Here is a 21,424-nt window from a genome sequence, read left to right on the forward strand (position 1 = left end):
TCCTTAGTCATGGCATTACTAAGGATGCAGTCGGGTCTGAAATGTGTCTATGTTTCTTTGATGCAATAAGATTTCTGCAAATCTTCATTCCGGACATCTTCTGTTTCTGGAGCTAAACATTGTATGGTAGGGGTAAATGACACCATTTGTTACCTTACATTACTGCCCCTGCATATTTCCTAACTGTGCATGAACTGTGTCTACCTGGACACAAACCATTGGTGAATAAGGATGTGATTTTAGAATAATATATATTTTTTTAAAGGGGTATTCTGGGCAAAAATATTTTATCCCCTTTCCAAAGGATAGGGGATAAGTTGTCTGATCGCGGGGGCCCACTGCTGAGACCCCCCTTTGAATCTCCCTGTAGCACTCGCATTCTATGCGGGTGCAGAATCTCCAGTTTCGGAAACCTCCAGATTTCCAGGACTGGGACGTGACGTCACGCCACGCCCCCTCCATTCATGTCTATGGGAGGGGGCGTGACGGACGTCACGCCCCCTCCCATAGACATGAATGGAGGGGGCGTGGCGTGATGTCCCCAGTCCCGGAAACCCGGAGATTTCCGAAACTAGAGACGCTGTCCCTGCATGGAATGCGGGTGCTGCAGGGATGGCTCAGCAGTGGGCCCCCCGCGATCAGACATCTTATCCCCTATCCTTTGGATAGGGGATAAAATGTTTTTGCCCGGAATACCCCTTTAAGTAAGGTTTTGTTAGGGTTATATTTCTTCAGCAATTGTTATTTATGATCTCATTATGATCATCATTGTTGGTTTCCAGCGATTTTGGAGCTAAGCTGATGCCCTTGCGGGAACCGTGTAAGATTGACCAGCATGCAGTATAGTCATCTATTCATTACTGTATCTGTATCCTTCGCCTGTAAAATGGCTTATGTACAATTGATCTGCCCTAATGCACTATAAATTAATGTAAAAATTGATGAAGCTTGTGTGTTTTCTGAACTCCTAAATGGGAATATGTCATTATTCATTATGCACAATTAGACGTTCTACATTACTGTAGATTACAGCCCTGGTCGTAGATAAATCACTATGGTTCCAATGGATCTAGGATACTGACATTAATATTGTATTCGAGGTAAAGCTGGAAATCATATTACGAGGCTATCGAGATCTCACAACAAAAGATGTATTACTGAAGAGAATAAGAAACTGTACGCATAGTTATATGTTTCCTATTCAAATATTAGAAACATAAACAGACTGCTCACTAAAGGATTAGGCTGGGTTCACACTACGGTTAGTAACTACGGTTCCCGTATACGGCTGGGAGGATGGGTGGGCGGGGCTTAATCGCGGTGCCCGCACTCAGCCGTATTCGGGAACCGTAGTTAATATATGTCTATGAGCCAACTGGAGTGAACCTCAACCTCCGGTCGGCTGCGTTTTCGGCCGTATGCGGTTTCCCGACCGCAAGCAAAAACGTGGTCAACCACGTTTTTGCTTGCAGTCGGGAAACCGCATACGGCCGAAAAAGCAGCCGACCGGAGGCCGCAGTTCACTCCGGTCGGCTCATAGACATAAATTAACTACGGTTCCCGTATACGGCTGAGTGCGGGCACCGCGATTAAGCCCCGCCCACCCATCCTCCCAGCCGTATTCGGGAACCGTAGTTACAAACCGTAGTGTGAACCCAGCCGTTTGTTTTTCAGGCTGAGATGTGACCAGGCTGAAATATGTGTACTCACCTGCTACAATACCCAGCTGTTACCGTTTCGACAGCGTCTGACCCACTGCTCAGCACTTGCTGGGCATAATCACCGCTATACAACGGCCTCACAGCTGAGATTCCTGATTGGTTAGCCTCTCTCTGATATTTGCAGTCTGGTGCGGATTATAGCATGTGCTCTGTGGCCCAGATTTATTACAGATGCACCAGGCAAAACCCAGCAAAAGTTGCATGCTTTTATGTCTGCTGAATAATTTGTGACTTACACCCGGGTCTGCACCAGGAGTTACCATTAGGACTAGAGAAAGGCATCTGCTATAGGTCATGTCCAATGCCATAGTTAAAATGTTCCCCACTAAGAACAGCATAGAGACGACTGATGAACTGTTGCCAAGACATTTAGCATCCGTTTTACATGCTTATTATGCAAATTAAATGGGGTATAATAGAACCCAATAATATGTACCCAGATAGAGATGTCGATTTGCTGCAAAATTCGTAATGCAGTTATGTCTCAGGTATATATGTAAATGACATTACAGGTGTGATCTGATTAGACATAAGAGAGGCTAAAAGTGCTTATTTGATCGACTGACAATCACCAGCAGCTCCCTTAAAGGGGTTTTCCACTATAAGGTGATTTTAGTACGTACCTGGCAGACAGTAATGGACATGCTTAGGAAGGATCTGCGCTTGTCTGGGGGCTAAATGGCTATGTTGTGAGATTACCATAACACTGTGGCTAGCTTTTTGTGAACTTGTATTTCCTGTTTGAGTTTTATTTTTTGACTACAAATCCCATAATTCCATTTTCCTCCCTCCCACACATCAGCCACCCCACCCATTGAAACATAAATGAGCTGCAACCAGTCAAAAGACCTGTGGTTTTCATTCAGGGTGCCTCCAGCTGTTGCATTAGTTGCAGATTGATCTCTCTCTCCTACCAAGCGATCGCTCCACCCATTGAAGCAGACAGGATCCCTGTCATCAGCTGACTAGTGATGTCAGGTCTCGGCCGCATTGCAACCTGGGAAAAATCTGAGACAACAGTCATTTTGTATGCTGTTAAAAAGAAATATTGGGGTGAAAATCACAGAAGAATTGTGAGAAAACCGTCACACACAGGTACAGACACTATATTAGGAACTACACTAACTTTACAGCCCCTGTAGCATAGTCAAATAAAAAAATAAAAAACTGGAATACCCCTTTAATTTCCTTGTCCACCATCCAGACACACAGGGTACCTTCAATACACAACACTGTCCCTGCCGGACCATCCTCAGGCATTCAGCAGAAGGAAATTTGGTCTTAGGTTGCCCATTAAAGGAAAACTGTCAGATATTTTCTCCAGCACTATCCACAGGTACTGGTGGATAGTGCAGGAGATGCTGATTCCTGTGAGCCCTACCTTGCCCGGATCCACCCGGCTGTTCGCCCGCAACTGTAGTTTTATTCTATGTATATTTCTTGCTGTAACTGGCATGGGCGGGGCTTCTGCAGCTAACTGGCACTGACATCAGCGCCGCTTATGAATATTCATCTCTCCTCCCTCCAGTTCTCCCTCCCTTCGCCAATCCTAACTGGAGAAAGGGGAGATGACTATTTATAAGCGGTGCTGACATCAGTGCCAGTTAGCTGCAGAAGCCCCGCCCGTGCCAGTTACAGCAAGATACACACATAGAATAAAACTACAATTGCGGGAGAACGGCCAGGCGGATCCGGGTAAGGTAAGGCTTGTTGGAATCAGCGTCTCCTGCACTATCCATCAGTACCCGTGGATAGTGTAGGAGAAAATATCTGACAGTTTTCCTTTAAAGAGGTACTCCACACCTAGACATCTTATCCCCTATCGAAACAGATCATGGGCACATATGCAGTGAAAACAGCACTGTATGGAGTTTAGAGGGTTTCCTCAAATGGTCGTCTTCAGTCCATGCTATGCTTTTTCTTAACAAAAGTTTTGCCTTAAAGGGGTATTCCACCCCTAGACATCTTATCCCCTATCCAAAGGATGAGATGTCTAATCGCAGGGATCCCGCCGCTGGGGACCCCCACGATCTCCCTGCTGCACCCTGCATTTGTACAGAGCGCCCGATGCAGCGCCGGTGGCTGGTAACATCACGTCCACGCCTTGCTCTTGACATCATGGCCATCACGCCCCCTCGACTTGCATTAAGGGGGCGTGGCCGTAATGTCACGAGTGGGCAGGACTGTGACATCACGAGCCTCCATCCCGCATCGTCAGTCACCTGACACGATGTTTGCTCTGTGCTCCGGATGTCTGGGGTGCCACAGCTGAGATTGCGGGGGTCCCCAGTGGCAGGACCCCCCGCGATCAGACATCTTATCCCCTATCCTTTGAATAGGGGATAAGATGTCTAGGGGCGGAGTACCCCTTTAAGTGCCAAGGATTTCTCATACATGCATAGTCCCCTGTGGGCAATGTCCTGAAACTGCAGTGGTGACCTTACAGCTTCTAAATAATCATAACAAGTAAACTATGAAAGCTCCTATTGAATGACAGCAAGCAGAGATCTTATAAAACATGAGGAATTGATACAAAATGTCAGTTATACAAAAAACAAGAACAGAATATTCCCTTCCCCTGTTTACAACCACGAATGGTACGTGTATGGCATGTGGTCCTACGGAAACGCAGGCTTAAAGCTTCTGCCCCTGTGATCTATAAGGAGCAGGTTGGGTCCTCCGGACTGGAAGGAGAGGATAGAAGCAATAAGTACTGATTCTGTCTTCTCCTTTGAGTCCCCATAATGTACAATGAGCACTTTGTAGTCAATTTAGGTAATGCTGCTGCCTCTAGCCCACCCAGGAGTCACATGATTTCCAGGTGCCCACAGCATGGCAAAGCTGCTTAGCAGACCCAGATCAGCTCTTCAGTGAGTAATGTCACCGCAGGGCGGTTTTATTATAGATGCCCCAGTTATATTGGGAAAATGAAAATAAAAAAAAGAGCATAATAAAGTGTGATTGTCCCCCAGACGTCCTTTATGACCTCATGGGGGATAAATTATGTAAAAAAAAAAAATGATTTTAAATGAACAAAATATAAAAATATAATAAAATACAAATTGAAAAAAAGAAAAAACGCCAAACCATCACGATAGCCGCAGAGCCGAGACTCTACATATTGCATATCATAACCACCTGAGAGAGCTAGGGAACCCATGTTAAGGGTGCGTTCACACGAGCGTATTTTTGCTGCAGTTCTGCTGCTGCAGATTTTGCTGCCCATTGATTTTAATGAGTAGATAAATCTGCTGAAGCAAATCTGCAGCAGATCTGCAGCAGAAAATACACACGTGTGAACGCACCCTCATACTTGATTATAGCGTAAACTTGCAAATTAAGATAAGAAAGTAAAAGTAAGGCTGGGTTCACACTACGTTTTGTCCCATACGGGAGCGCATACGGCAGGGGGGAGCTAAAAGCTCGCGCTCCCGTATGTCACCGTATGTGCTCCCGTATGTCATTCATTTCAATGAGCCGACCGGAGTGAAACGTTCGGTCCGGTCGGCTCATTTTTGCGCCGTATGCGCTTTTGCAACCGGACCTAAAACCGTGGTTGACCACAGTTTTAGGTCCGGTTGTAAAAGCGCATACGGCGCAAAAATGTAGTGCGTATGGGAGAAAATGTAGTGTGAACCCAGCCTAAGTCAATTAAAAGGTAAAAAAAAGGGGTATTACCCTCTAACAACAATAGACGTAAATGTATGTCCTGTGTGTGTTAGGGGAGGTGGGAGCTACGCCAAGCTAAGTACCAACTGCTGATGACCAACCAAGTACCAACTGAAGATGTACAACATATTACAAGTTTTCAATTCTGGACAAAACTCTTAAAAAAAATATATCTATCTATCTATCTATATATATATATATATATATATATATATATATATATATATATATATATAATAAAAAAAATTATAAAAATTATCTTAGTACATCATGAAAAAAAATGGCATTAAATTGGTAGTCAAGGAATTTTTAATTTTTATTTATTATTTATTTTATTTTTTTATTTTTTTATTGCAAAAGATATCTGATGATGAAGAGGTTTAAATAAATACAGAACAATGTATTGTAAATATCCCAATTAGTCATATAGTGACAATTAGAGATGAGCGAACTTACAGTAAATTCGATTCGTCGCGAACTTCTCGGCTCGGCAGTTGATGACTTTTCCTGCGTAAATGAGTTCAGCTTTCAGGTGCTCCGGTGGGCTGGAAAAGGTGGATACAGTCCTAGGAAAGAGTCTCCTAGGACTGTATCCACCTTTTCCAGCCCACCGGAGCACCGGAAAGCTGAACTAATTTATGCAGGATAAAGTCATCAACTGCCGAGCCGAGAAGTTCGTGACGAATCGAAATTTACTGTAAGTTCGCTCATCTCTAGTGACAATGTAATGTAAATAGGAAGTAGTATATTGTATTTTCCAGGTGTATGTAATACCGTATAGGCGCTACACGTCACCGTGTTTATTAGGGGATTACGTAGAGCTTGTAGGTAAACAGTAGGTTGTTGTTGCGCCATAATCTTATCATAGTTACATAGTTAGTACGGTCGAAAAAAGACATATGTCCATCAAGTTCAACCAGGGAATTAAGGGGTAGGGGTGTGGCGCGATATTGGGGAAGGGATGAGATTTTATATTTCTTCATAAGCATTAATCTTATTTTGTTCCAGGAATGTATCTAATCCTGTTTTAAAGCTGTTAATTGTTCCTGCTGTGACCAGTTCCTGAGGTAGACCGTTCCATAAATTCACAGTCCTCACGGTAAAGAAGGCGTGTCGCCCCTTGAGACTAAACTTTTTTTTCTCCAGACGGAGGGAGTGCCCCCTCGTCCTTTGGGGGGGTTTAACCTGGAACAGTTTTTCTCCATATTTTTTGTATGGGCCATTAATATACTTATATACGTTTATCATATCCCCCCTTAAACGTCTCTTCTCAAGACTAAACAATTGTAACTCCTTTAATCGCTCCTCATAGCTAAGATGTTCCATGCCCCATATTAGTTTAGTCGCGCGTCTCTGCACCCTTTCCAACTCCGCAGTGTCCCTTTTATGGACAGGTGCCCAAAACTGAACAGCATATTCCAGGTGAGGCCGTACCAATGCTTTATAAAGGGGGAGTATCATAACCCGGTTCGCCTACTGTCATATCCAGGTAATATTGCGGCGGACAGATGTTACAGTACCCCCCCCCCCCCCTCCCAGATGTGTGCCCCCCCCTCCCCCCCTTTCATATAGAACAAGAGATCTTCCCCGCTCGCGCAGAACTTCCCTCATGGCCGGGCTCCTCGCTGGCTTGTTAAATCATTGGGCCGCGCGCCAAATATTAATGGGTTGCAAAGAGCAGCTGGAAAAACATTGCGAGGCTCCTCTCTCCCCGGTGACAGCGCGGCCGCATGTATATAAAATAATATTTTTTAATATGTAGCAGCCACGTCGTAAAACTTCGCATGCGCGACAAGAAACTTACGTGTAAGGCGTTTTTTTTTTCTTCTTCTTCTTTTTTTCTTCCAGGTTTCAAAGAGACGCTATTAATTAACAATATCATCGCGGAGTATCGATTTTCACATTAGCCTTTCCTGGTCGGTGCATTTCTCAAGCGGCCGTAAAAAAAATGGGCGCTCGATAAAGGAGGTGTCCTGATCTGGGAGCATCTGAAATTATTCCAAAAAATATATATATATTAATTTATGGGGTATAATCCAGGTTCATTAAATTATAGAAAGAGGTTCTAGTTTTAAAGGGTAATTTTACCATACCAGAGGGACTCCGGCTGTTGCAAAACTACTACTCCCAGCATGCCCGGACAGCCTTCGGCTGTCCGGGCATGCTGGGAGTTGTAGTTTTGCAACAGCTGGAGGTCCACTAGGTCCTAGGTGATGGCTGACACAGCTTGGCTGCTGCAGGACCTCTTTTTTTTTTATAATAAAGGTAAGTTTTATGTCTACCATAAAGTAACTGGCCATGCTGGGATTTGTAGTTTTGCAACAGCTGGAACTATGCAGTTTAGAGACCTTAGGTGACGGATGACACAGCCTGGCTGCTGCAGAACCTCTTTTTTTTTTTTTTTTTAACAATAAGAGTAACATTCCTGCTGGGAGTTGTATGGGCATGCTGGGAGTTGTAGTTTTGCAACAGCTGGAGGTCCACTAGGTCCTAGGTGATGGATGATACAGCTTGGCTGCTGCAGGACCTCTTTTTTTATAATAAAGTAGTAAGTTTTATGTCCACCATAAAGTAACTGGCCATGCTGGGATTTGTAGTTTTGCAACAGCTGGAACTATACAGTTTAGAGACCTAGATCTTAGGTGACGGATGACACAGCCTGGCTGCTGCAGAACCTCTTTTTTTTTAACACTAAGAGTAACATTCCTGCTGGGAGTTGTATGGGCATGCTGGAAGTTGTAGTTTTGCAACAGCTGGAGGTCCACTAGGTCCTAGGTGATGGATGACACAGCTTGGCTTCTGCAGGACCTCTTTTTTTTTTTTTTATAATAAAGGTAAGTTTCATGTCCACCATAAAGCAACTGACCATGCTGGGATTTGTAGTTTTGCAACAGCTGGAGGTCTACAGTTTGGAGACCTAGGTCTTAGGTGATTGATGGATTGATGACACAGCCTGGCTGCTGCAGAACCCCTTTTTTAACAATAAGAGTAACATTCATGCTGTGAGTTGTATGGGCATGCTGAAAGTTGTAGTTTTGCAACAGCCGGGGGCCCACTAGGTCCTAGGTGATGGATGACACAGCTTGGCTGCTGCAGGACCTCTTTTATTTTTATTTTTTTTTTATAATAAAGGTAAGTTTCATGTCCACCATAAAGTAACTGGCCATGCTGGGATTCGTAGTTTTGCAACAGCTAGAGCTCTACAGTTTGGAGACCTAGGTCCTAGGTGATGGATGACATAGCTTGGCTGCTGCAGAACCTCTTTTTTAACAATAAGGGCAACTTTCATGTCCATTGTAAAGTAACTGGACATGCTAGGAGTTGTATTTTTGCAACAGCTGGAGGTCCACTAGGTAATAGGTGACGGATGACACAGCTTGGCTGTTGCAGAACCTCTTTTATTATAATAAGGGTAACTTTCATGCCCACCAAAAAGTAACTGGGCATGCTGGGAGTTGTAGTTTTGACACAGCTGAAGGTCTACAGTTTAGAGACCTAGGTCTTAGGTGATGGATGATACAGCCCGGCTGCTGCAGAATCTGTTTTTCAACAATAAAAGTAACATGTATGTCCATCAAAAAGTAACTTGGCATGCTGGGAGTTGAAGTTTTGCAACAGCTGGAGGTCCACTAGGTCCTAGGTGATGGATGAGATAGCTTGGCTGCTGCAGAACCTCTGTTTTAACAAGAAGGGCAACTTTCATGTCCATCGTAAAGTAACTGGGCATGCTGGGAGTTGTAGTTTTGCAACAGCTGGAGGTCCACTAGGTCCTAGGTGATGGATGACACAGCTTGGCTGTTGCAGAACCTCTTTTATTATAATAAGGGTAACTCATGTCCACATAAAAAGTAACTGGGCATGCTGGGAGTTGTAGTTTTGCAACAGCTGGAGGTCCACTAGGTCCTAGGTGATGGATGACACAGCTTGGCTGTTGCAGAACCTCTTTTATTATAATAAGGGTAACATGTCCACATAAAAAGTAACTGGGCATGCTGGGAGTTGTTGTTTTGCAACAGCTGAAGGTCAACAGTTTAGAGACCTAGGTCTGAGGTGATGGATGATACAGCCTGGCTGCTGCAGAATCTCTTTTTCAACAATAAAAGTAACATTCATGTCCATCAACAAGTAACTTGGCATGCTGGGAGTTGTAGTTTTGCAACAGCTGAGGGTCCACTAGGTCCTAGGTGATGGATGACACAGCTTGGCTGCTGCAGGTCCTCTTTTTTTTTTTTATATATAATAAAGGTAAGTTTCATGTCCACCATAAAGTAACTGGCCATGCTGGGATTTGTAGTTTTGCAACAGCTGGAACTATACAGTTTAGAGACCTAGATCTTAGGTGACGGATGACACAGCCTGGCTGCTGCGGAACCTCTTTTTTTAACAATAAGAGTAACATTCCTGCTGGGAGTTGTATTGGCATGCTGGAAGTTGTAGTTTTGCAACAGCTGGGTTCCCCCTAGGTCCTAGGTGAGGGATGACACAGCTTGGCTGCTGCAGGACCTTTTTTTTTTTTATAATAAGGGTAAGTTTCATGTCCACCATAAAGTAACTGGCCATGCTGGGATTTGTAGTTTTGCAACAGCTGGAACTATACAGTTTAGAGACCTAGATCTTAGGTGATGGATGACACAGCCTGGCTGCTGCAGAACCTCTTTTTTTTTAACAATAAGAGTAACATTCCTGCTGGGAGTTGTATGGGCATGCTGGAAGTTGTAGTTTTGCAACAGCTGGAAGTCCACTAGGTCCTAGGTGATGGATGACACAGCTTGGCTTCTGCAGGACCTCTTTTTTTTTTTTTTATAATAAAGGTAAGTTTCATGTCCACCATAAAGCAACTGACCATGCTGGGATTTGTAGTTTTGCAACAGCTGGAGGTCTACAGTTTGGAGACCTAGGTCTTAGGTGATTGATGGATTGATGACACAGCCTGGCTGCTGCAGAACCCCTTTTTTAACAATAAGAGTAACATTCATGCTGTGAGTTGTATGGGCATGCTGAAAGTTGTAGTTTTGCAACAGCCGGGGGCCCACTAGGTCCTAGGTGATGGATGACACAGCTTGGCTGCTGCAGGACCTCTTTTATTTTTAATTTTTATAATAAAGGTAAGTTTCATGTCCACCATAAAGTAACTGGCCATGCTGGGATTCGTAGTTTTGCAACAGCTAGAGCTCTACAGTTTGGAGACCTAGGTCCTAGGTGATGGATGACACAGCCTGGCTGCTGCAGAACCTCTTTTTTTTAACAATAAGAGTAACATTCCTGCTGGGAGTTGTATGGGCATGCTGGAAGTTGTAGTTTTGCAACAGCTGGAGGTCCACTAGGTCCTAGGTGATGGATGACACAGCTTGGCTTCTGCAGGACCTCTTTTTTTTTTTTTTATAATAAAGGTAAGTTTCATGTCCACCATAAAGCAACTGACCATGCTGGGATTTGTAGTTTTGCAACAGCTGGAGGTCTACAGTTTGGAGACCTAGGTCTTAGGTGATTGATGGATTGATGACACAGCCTGGCTGCTGCAGAACCCCTTTTTTAACAATAAGAGTAACATTCATGCTGTGAGTTGTATGGGCATGCTGAAAGTTGTAGTTTTGCAACAGCCGGGGGCCCACTAGGTCCTAGGTGATGGATGACACAGCTTGGCTGCTGCAGGACCTCTTTTATTTTTATTTTTTTTTATAATAAAGGTAAGTTTCATGTCCACCATAGAGTAACTGGCCATGCTGGGATTCGTATTTTTGCAACAGCTAGAGCTCTACAGTTTGGAGACCTAGGTCCTAGGTGATGGATGACATAGCTTGGCTGCTGCAGAACCTCTTTTTTAACAATAAGGGCAACTTTCATGTCCATTGTAAAGTAACTGGACATGCTAGGAGTTGTATTTTTGCAACAGCTGGAGGTCCACTAGGTAATAGGTGACGGATGACACAGCTTGGCTGTTGCAGAACCTCTTTTATTATAATAAGGGTAACTTTCATGCCCACCAAAAAGTAACTGGGCATGCTGGGAGTTGTAGTTTTGACACAGCTGAAGGTCTACAGTTTAGAGACCTAGGTCTTAGGTGATGGATGATACACCCCGGCTGCTGCAGAATCTGTTTTTCAACAATAAAAGTAACATGTATGTCCATCAAAAAGTAACTTGGCATGCTGGGAGTTGAAGTTTTGCAACAGCTGGAGGTCCACTAGGTCCTAGGTGATGGATGAGATAGCTTGGCTGCTGCAGAACCTCTGTTTTAACAAGAAGGGCAACTTTCATGTCCATCGTAAAGTAACTGGGCATGCTGGGAGTTGTAGTTTTGCAACAGCTGGAGGTCCACTAGGTCCTAGGTGATGGATGACACAGCTTGGCTGTTGCAGAACCTCTTTTATTATAATAAGGGTAACATGTCCACATAAAAAAGTAACTGGGCATGCTGGGAGTTGTTGTTTTGCAACAGCTGAAGGTCAACAGTTTAGAGACCTAGGTCTGAGGTGATGGATGATACAGCCTGGCTGCTGCAGAATCTCTTTTTCAACAATAAAAGTAACATTCATGTCCATCAACAAGTAACTTGGCATGCTGGGAGTTGTAGTTTTGCAACAGCTTAGGGTCCACTAGGTCCTAGGTGATGGATGACACAGCTTGGCTGCTGCAGGTCCTCTTTTTTTTTTTTTTTTATATAATAAAGGTAAGTTTCATGTCCACCATAAAGTAACTGGCCATGCTGGGATTTGTAGTTTTGCAACAGCTAGAGGTCTACAGTTTGGAGACCTAGGTCTTATGTGATTGATGACACAGCCTGGCTGCTGCAGAACCTCTTTTTTTTTAACAATAAGAGTAACATTCATGCTGGGAGTTGTATGGGCATGCTGGAAGTTGTAGTTTTGCAGAAGCCGGGGGCCCACTAGGTCCTAGGTGATGGATGACATAGCTTGGCTGCTGCAGAACCTCTTTTTTAACAATAAGGGCAACTTTCATGTCCATCGTAAAGTAACTGGACATGCTAGGAGTTGTATTTTTGCAACAGCTGGAGGTCCACTAGGTAATAGGTGATGAATGACACAGCTTGGCTGTTGCAGAACCTCTTTTATTATAAAAAGGGTAACTTTCATGCCCACCAAAAAGTAACTGGGCATGCTGGGAGTTGTAGTTTTGACACAGCTGAAGGTTTACAGTTTAGAGACCTAGGTCTTAGGTGATGGATGATACAGCCCGGCTGCTGCAGAATCTCTTTTTCAACAATAAAAGTAACATGTATGTCCATCAAAAAGTAACTTGGCATGCTGGGAGTTGTAGTTTTGCAACAGCTGGAGGTCCACTAGGTCCTAGGTGATGGATGACACAGCTTGGCTGCTGCAGAACCTCTTTTATTAAAATAAGGGTACCTCATGTCCACGTAAAAAAGTAACTGGGCATGCTGGGAGTTGTTGTTTTGCAACAGCTGAAGGCCGACAGTTTAGAGACCTAGGTCTGAGGTGATGGATGATACAGCCCGGCTGCTGCAGAATCTCTTTTTCAACAATTAAAGTAACATTTATGTCCATCAACAAGTAACTTGGCATGCTGGGAGTTGTAGTTTTGCAACAGATGAGGGTCCACTAGGTCGTAGGTGATTGATGACACAGCTTGGCTGTTGCAGAACCTCTTTTAGTATAATAAGCGAAACTTTCATGTCCACCAAAAAGTAACGGGGCATGCTGGGAGTTGTAGTTTGGATGCAGCTGGAGGTCTACAGTTTAGAGACCTAGGTCTTAGGTAATGGATGATACAGCCTGGCTGCTGCAGAATCTCTTTTTCAACAATAAAAGTAACATTTATGTCCATCAACAAGTAACTTGGCATGCTGGTAGTTGTAGTTCTGCAACAGATGAGGGTCCACTAGGTCCTAGGTGATGGATGACACAGCTTGGCTGCTGCAGGACCTCTTTTTATTTTTTTTTATTTTTTTATAATAAAGGTAAGTTTCATTTCCACCATAAAGTAACTGGCCATACTGGGATTTGTAGTTTTGGAACAGCTGGAGGTCTACAGTTTGGAGACCTAGGTCTTAGGTGATTGATGACACAGCCTGGCTGCTGCGGAACCTCTTTTTTTTAACAATAAGAGTAACATTCATGCTGGGAGTTGTATGGGCATGCTGGAAGTTGTAGGTTTGCAACAGCTGGGGGTCCACTAGGTCCTAGGTGATGGCTGACACAGCTTGGCAGCTGCAGAACCTCTTCTTTTTTATAATAAGGGTAACTTATTATGTCCACCATAAATGAACTGGGCATTCTGGGATTTGTAGTTTTGCAACAGCTGAACATCTGCAGTTTGGAGACCTATGTCTTTGGTGATGGATCACACAACCTGGCTGCTGCAGAACCTCATTTTTTAACAATAAGAGTAACTTTCATGCCCCTCATAAAGTAACTGGGCATGCTTGGAGTTGGGGGCCCACTATGTTGTAGGTGATGGATAACATAGCTTGGCTGCTACAGAACCTCTTCTTTAACAATAAGGGCAATTTTCGTGACCATCGTAAAGTAACTGGGCATGCTGGGAGTTATGGTTTTGCAACAGTAGAAGGTCCACCGTTTGGAGACCTAGGTCTAAGGTCATGGATGACACAGCTTGGCTGCTGCAGAACATCTTTTTTGTTAACAATAAGAAAAACTTTCAAGTATATTATGAAGTAACAGGGCATGCTGGGAGTTATGGTTTTTCAACTGCCAATGGTCATTTGGAGACCTAGGTCTTAAATGATAGATCACACAACTCGGATGCTGCAGAATTTCTTCTTTTTTTTTTTTTTTTAACAATAAAGGAAACTTTCATATCTGGGAGTTGTAGTTTTTCAACAGCTGGAGAACAACTGTTTGGAGACCTAGGTGTTAAGGGAAGGATGGCACAGCCCGGCTGCCGCAGAACCTCTTTTTGTTAACACGAAGGGCAACTTTCATGTCCACCATAAAGTACCTGGCCATACTAGGAGTTGTAGTTTTGCAACAGCTTGAGGTCCACAGTATGGACACCTAGGTTCTAGAAGAAGGATGACAAAGCTTGCCTGCTGCAGAACCTCTTCTTGAACAATAAGAGCAACTTTCATGTCCATCATAAAGTAACTGATTGATTCATCACGTAATTAATTGATCCCAAGGAGGTTCTGCAGCAGCTATCTCTTTATACTTTGCAGCCGCTGGGGTGTAGTAGAGTATAATACACACTGCAGCTACTGAAGAACCTCTTCTTCTAAATAGAGGGAGCATAGAATGTCAAAAACATTTGTGGCCACTTCTGCAGGAGGAGATAAGTGGTGCCTATTTAGCACCGCTCATCTCTGTACAATGGTTACGTGTGATCTTTATACAACTATTACTTATGGACAATTTTTTTTTTTTTGGAGGAACGTGCTCTCGAATCACCCAAAGTGCAAAAAAAGGTGCAAAATGAGCCATCGATCTGATTCCTCAGAACCAGCCCCGGAACTCCCTGGTACACCTGTCCCCTCCATGCAGCACCCATCCCCACCAGTCCAACACCGGCGTAATCTTGACCACCGGGTCAAACTGATAAGAACAGATACTACACTTGATCTTAGCCAAAAGGCCGAGAAGCGATTACTATTACTATGGACATTTCAGTAAAAAAAAATTCTAAAATCCTATCTGCATATCAGGAATTAAAGGGGTACTCCGGTGAAAAACTTTTTTTTTTTTTTTTTTTTTTAAATCAACTGGTGCCAGAAAGTTAAACAGATTTGTAAATTACTTCTATTAAAAAAATCTTAATCCTTCCTGTACTTATTAGCTGCTGAATACTACAGCGGACATTCTTTTCTCTTTGAAACACAAAGCTCTCTGCTGACATCATGACCACAGTGCTCTCTCTCCTGACATCTCTGTCCATTTTAGGAACTGTCCAGAACAGCATATGTTTGCTATGGGGATTTCCTTTTACTCTGGACAGTTCCTAAAATGGACAGAGATGTCAGCAGAGAGCACTGTGCTCGTGATGTCAGCAGAGAGCTCTGTGTTCCAAATGGAAAATAATTTCCTCTGTAGTATTCAGCAGCTAAAAAGTACACGAAGTATTAAGATTTTTTTAATAGAAGTAATTTACAAATCTGTTTAACTTTCTGGCACCAGTTGATAAAAAAAAAAAAAGTTTTTCACCGGAGTACCCCTTTAAACCCATACACCCCCTCCCACCCAGGTTCAATATTCTCCATTCTGCACAGTGAGCTTTTTTTTTTTTTTTGCTTTGCCAACCAGAGCGTTGTCGACTGCAATCAGCCCCATATTGTCCAATGTTATCATCAAGTCATTGGCAGGATTCTCAGCGCGCAGCAGGATCTCACATTGCACATGGGATACGCTGCTCATTGTTATTGACCTCATCCCCGTACTGACTCATTTACATCCATATGTTTACCAGCAAATGCTCATTATTTACCTGGGGTCCTGCAATAAGTTAAGAAGGAGTGACATGTGATGTGCCATTCATAATACTGGCGTCTTCTTATATGCCAGAGGTAACATTGTGGCGCCCACTGGCACTAGTGCCCAGCTGTAAAGGCCACCTGTACAGAACCAAGGGTACATGGGGGGTAAAAGATGCAGATTTACAGTACTAAAATCTGCAGCAGAAATTGTTCAGATTTTTGTATGGATTAAAGCAGTGTTTTCCGACCAGGATGCCTCCAGCTGTTGCAAATAGAGATGAGCGAACTTACAGTAAATTTGATTCGTCACAAACTTCTCGGCTCGGCAGTTGATGACTTAACCTGCATAAATTAGTTCAGCTTTCAGGTGCTCCCGTGGTCTGGAAAAGGTGGATACAGTCCTAGGAAAGAGTCTCCAGCCCACGGGAGCACCTGGAAGCTGAACTAATTTATGCAGGAAAAGTCATCAACTGCCGAGCTGAGAAGTTTGTGACGAATCGAATTTACTGTAAGTTCGCTCATCTCTAGTTGCAAAACTACAACTCCCATCATGCCCGGACAGCCTTCGGCTGTCCGGGCATGATGGGAGTTGTAGTTTTGCAACAGCTGGAGGCACCCTGGTTGGGAAACACTGGATTAAAGAATAACAATAATAATAATAAAAGTCTTTGTATGATGCATTCGCTGTAGTGAACGGTGGGGGTCTCAGGGTCCGGACCCCTACAGATGAGAACTTAATGTTCATCTTTTTTATACTAAACATATATTTTGGCTAATGTTCCTTCCCCTTCTGTAAATTCTAGAGTCACTAAGGAGCTCTTATCTCAGTGGTCTCCAAGCTGTGGCCCTCCAGCTGTTGCAAAACTACAACTCCCAGCATGCTTTATGATGGACATGCAAGTTGCCCTTATTGTCCATCACTTAGGACCTAGGTCTCCATACAGTCGGCCTCCAGCTGTTGCAAAACTACAACTGGGCTGTCCGGGTATGCTGTGAGTGGTAGTTTTGCAAGCTATGGCTATCCAGGCATGCTGGAAGTTGTAGTTTTGCAACAGCTGGAGCCTCACTGTATGGTAAGGACAACTTTCATGTCCATCCGTAAAGTAACTAGGCATGGTGGGAGTTGTAGTTTTACAACGGCTGGAAGTCAGCCCTTTGGAGGCCTAGGTCTTGGGTGATGGATGACACAACTCATGCTGCAGAACATCTTTTTTGTTTTGCTGACAATAAGGGAAACTTTCATGCACACCATAAAGTGACCGGACATGCTGGGAGTTGTGGTCTTGCATTTTGGAGACCTAGGTCTTAGATGATAGATCACACTACTCGGCTGCTGCAGAATTTCTTAGTTTTTTTTTAACAAGAAAGACAACTTTTATATCCATCATAAAATAAATGGGAGTTGTAGTTTTGCAACAGCTGGAGGTCAGCTAGGTCTAGGTGATGACAAAGCTCGGCTGCTACAGAACCTCTTTTTTTTTTTAACAATAAAGGTAACTTTAATTTAATGTCCATCAATAAAGTAACAGGGCATTCTGGAAGTTCAGAGACCTAGGTCTTAGGTGATGGATGACACAGATCGGCTGCTGTAGAACCTCTTTTTTTAATAAAAGGGACAACTTTCATGTACATCATAAAGTATCTGGGAGTTGTAGGCATGCTGGGAGTTGTAGTTTTGCCACAGCTGGATGTCCACCTGTTGGGGACCTCAGTCCTAGGTGATAAATGACACAGCTCAGCTGCTGTAGAACTTCTTTTTGAACAATAAGGGCAACTTTCATGGCAGAGGTAATATTGTGGCGGCCTCTGGCATAAGTCCCCAGCTGTAACTGCTTCCTTTATAGAACCAAGGGTACATGGGGTGTAAATGGTGCAGATTTTCAGTCCTAAAATCTGCAGCCGATATTGTGCAGAATGTTGTAAAATAATGATAATAATAATAATAGTTTTGGTATGATGTCTCCCATAGCAAAAGCTGAAACAGTATAACTAGTGAGTTCTCGCCTAGATGCTGCCATGTATAGTTCCCTATGATACCAGAATATTCTTAAGTAGCTTTAGTTTTTATTTTATTTTTTTTTTATTTTTTTTTATTGTTTTGCTCTCATTTATAAATCTAAAAATAAACAGTTTTTAAAAATAAATAAATAAACATCAATGTATTTGAAATCTGTAATTGCAGATTCATTCTGTGGATCCAAGCAAAGTTTGCAACAATTGTATCTGTGTCCTTATATCAGATAGGTGAATAAAACAAGACATTTATTGGATATCCCATTTGGAGTGCCGTCGTCCATTTTGCTTTTTTCTTAAAGGAGATATCTAGTCAAGAGTGGTAAAAAAAAAAAAAAAACTGAAATAAGATATATATATATATATATATATATATATATATATATATATATATATATGCTATCCATGACTCCACAAGGTATCCCAGCTAATTTGTTTCAGAATCAGACCCCCATAGCCCCCATAAATAGCCTTTGAAAATCCTGTTAAGTCAGCAAAAACCTCCACCCACTAGCTTGTTTCCTATGTGAGCTGCAGAAAGGGGCTGCTGTGAGAGTGAGCAGGGAGGGGAGTGTGTTGCCCTCTGGCCAATCAGGGACACTTAACCCCTTAAGGACCACAGGTTTTTCCTTTTTTGCACTTTCGTTTTTTCCTCCTCACCTTTTAAAAATCATAACTCTTTCAATTTTGCACCTAAAAATCCATATGATGGCTTATTTTTTGCGCCACCAATTCTACTTTGCAGTGAAATCAGTCATTTTACCCAAAAATCTATGGCAAAACGGGGAAAAAAATCATTGTGCGACGAAATTGAAGAAAAAACATTTTTTAACTTTTGGGGGCTTCCGTTTCTACGCAGTAAATTTTTCAGTAAAAATGATACCTTATCTTTATTCTGTAGGTTCATATGATTAAAATGATACCCTACTTATATAGGTTTGATTTTGTCGTACTTCTGTAAAAAATCATAACTACATGCAGAAAAATTTATACGTTTAAAATTGTCATCTTCTGACCCCTATAACTTTTTTATTTTTCCACATATGGGGCGGTATGAGGGCTCATTTTTTGTGCCGTGATCTGGAGTTTTTAGCAGTATCATGTTTGTATTGATCGGACTTTTTGATCGCTTTTTATTCATATTTTGGACTTTGGAATTTTTTTGCGCATACGCCATTGACCGTGCGGTTTAATTAATGATATATTTTTGAAGTTCGGACATTTACGCACGCGGCGATACCACATATGTGTATATTTTTATTTACATGGTGTTTTTTTGGGAAAAGGGGGGAGATTTGAACTTTTATTAAGGAAAGGGTTAAATCACATTTATTAACTTTTTTTTTTACACTTTTTGTTTTGCAGTGTTATAGCTCCCATAGGGACCTATAACACTGCCCACACTGATCTTATACCCTGTTCACTGCAAAGCCATAGCTTTGCAGTGATCAGGGTTATTGGCGGTCGATTGCTCAAGCCTGAATCTCAGGCTTGGAGCAATCAATCGCCGAGGGGACACGCCAGAGGCAGGTAAGAGTACCTCCGCTCGTGTCCCAGCTGATCGGGACACCGCATTTTCACTGCGGTGGTCCCGATCAGCCCCGCTGAGCAGCCGGGCAGCTTTCACTTTCGGTTTAGACGCGGCGTTCAAAGTTGAACTAAAGGCTGTCGCGCTCTATTAGCCCCGGGTCCCGGCATCAGATACATGCCGGGACCCACCTGATATCAAGCGGGGTCATCGCGTGACCCCGCGTTATATCGCAGGAGCCGGCCAAGGACGTAAATATACGTCCTTGGTCGTTAAGGGGTTAAACACAGCACACTGAAGCTGTAAGCTCTCTAAGCTCTCTAAGCAGGGGAGAAGGGAGAGTGAAGTGTCATCTACAGTAGATGCTAGTCATCAGTGTGATAAGATCTCCTGGACTTCCTGTCTGGAGAGAATCAGGGTATGTGCTCAGCAAAGATTACACTTTACATCGCAAAGTAATATAACTTTATCATGCGCAGCTATATAAAGGTAATTTCATTTGGCTGGAGTTCTTCTTTAAATTTAGCCATGGGCAGGCTTTTAGGACTGGCAGCCACGGACTATTAAGTCTTCTACACTGTGGGCAATTTGTTCCTTGCTTGTTTGCAACACTTTAAATATATTGCTTATAGTAAATTCCAAAATAAATTCCAAAAAACAGCTACAGATCTGTCCTCAGGTTGTGTGGAATTACAACTTGGCTCCATTCACTTCAATCTAATGAAGCTGCAGAACCACACCTAACCTGAAGACAGATGGGTAGGGGTTTTAGAAAGAAATTAGCTCTGTTTTCTATTCCTGGATAACCCCTCTAATATAAGGTATATAGGCACCTTTAACCCCTTAATGGTCTATTCACACATACAGTATTCTTCGCAGATTTGATGCGCAGATTTGATGTGCAGGATTTTCTGCTGCAGATTTCAATGTAAACTGAATGACTTAACACAGCTTAAAATCCTGTGCATCAAATCTGTGCAGAATACTGTACATGTGAATAGACCCTGAGGGTACTTTCACATGTACAGGATCTGCTGCAGATTTGATGTTGTTAAATCAATAAATTAATGCAAATTAATAATTAAGTACAGGTTCAAATTTTCAGCACATCCTGTGTGATTGTACCCTGAAGTGGTGTTCCCATCTCAACTAACATAGTTAAACTTGTAGGACACACCAAGTTAAGTATTTTTGCAAATACATTCATTTAGCAAATATTCCTCCTTCTGGTATTCCTGCTCCTTTTCTACCCATGTTGATTGCTCATTGCTTTGGTTACAGACCACTGCTACACATAGGTGGTCAGGCTAGTATGTGTATATATACATATATATATATATATATATATATATATATATATATAGTCAGGCTAGTGTGTGTGTGTGTGTGTGTTTATAGACATACATATACACACACCGGTCCAACCCCCTCAGTGGAGACGTGGTCTGTAACCAAGACAATAAGCTGCCAACAAGGGGAGGAAAGTAGCAAGAATATTTTAGGAGAAAGAGGCACATTTGCCAAATATATGTACTTGCAAAAAAATTCAACTTGATGTGTCCTAAAAGATCAACTATGTTTGTTGAGATGGCAATACTCCCTTTAAGGGGTTAATAGTGCCCTTATACCTTACGTTAATGTTGTCCAAACCTGTCACCGCCTATAGGTTCAGCCAACTGTGTAAGGCAGTTGTCATGAAAGAGGGGCAGGGAGTAGTGAGCTCTAACTGTCTCTACTACAGCTGTCCCTTCCTATTGCCAATCCGCCCTAAATGACGGATCGACAACCACGAGGACAGACCCTATACTGCGCTAAACTGCATGGGCATTAAGAGTCAAACAAAGCAAACCAAAAACTGTACATGTGGGGAAAAAAGTTAGGAACATAAGGGGAATATTACAAAGCTGCAAACAGATATATCAGGCAGGAAATAGCATACTAACAAACAGTACAAAAAGCAGGATCAAGATTAACAGCAGATATGATATGAACAAGACTAGATATGAGGATAAGTATACAGCAGACAAAACCAGGAGATACAGGGGATGAACAGGTTAACTGAATGTCAGAACACTAAACGGGTCAAGA

At 42.8% G+C, this 21,424-nt stretch overlaps 1 non-coding gene across 1 annotated transcript; it reads right to left on the reverse strand.

Annotated features, from left to right (window-relative positions):
- Positions 1-14,788: 14,788 nt before the first annotated feature.
- LOC130289975 (U2 spliceosomal RNA) lies at positions 14,789-14,972 on the reverse strand. Its single transcript, XR_008847485.1, has one exon. It is a non-coding gene; the product is annotated as a U2 spliceosomal RNA (small nuclear RNA).
- Between the last annotated feature and the right edge of the window lie 6,452 nt (positions 14,973-21,424).

Source organism: Hyla sarda, chromosome 8, assembly GCF_029499605.1.
Source record: "Hyla sarda isolate aHylSar1 chromosome 8, aHylSar1.hap1, whole genome shotgun sequence".
Taxonomy (NCBI): domain Eukaryota; kingdom Metazoa; phylum Chordata; class Amphibia; order Anura; family Hylidae; genus Hyla; species Hyla sarda.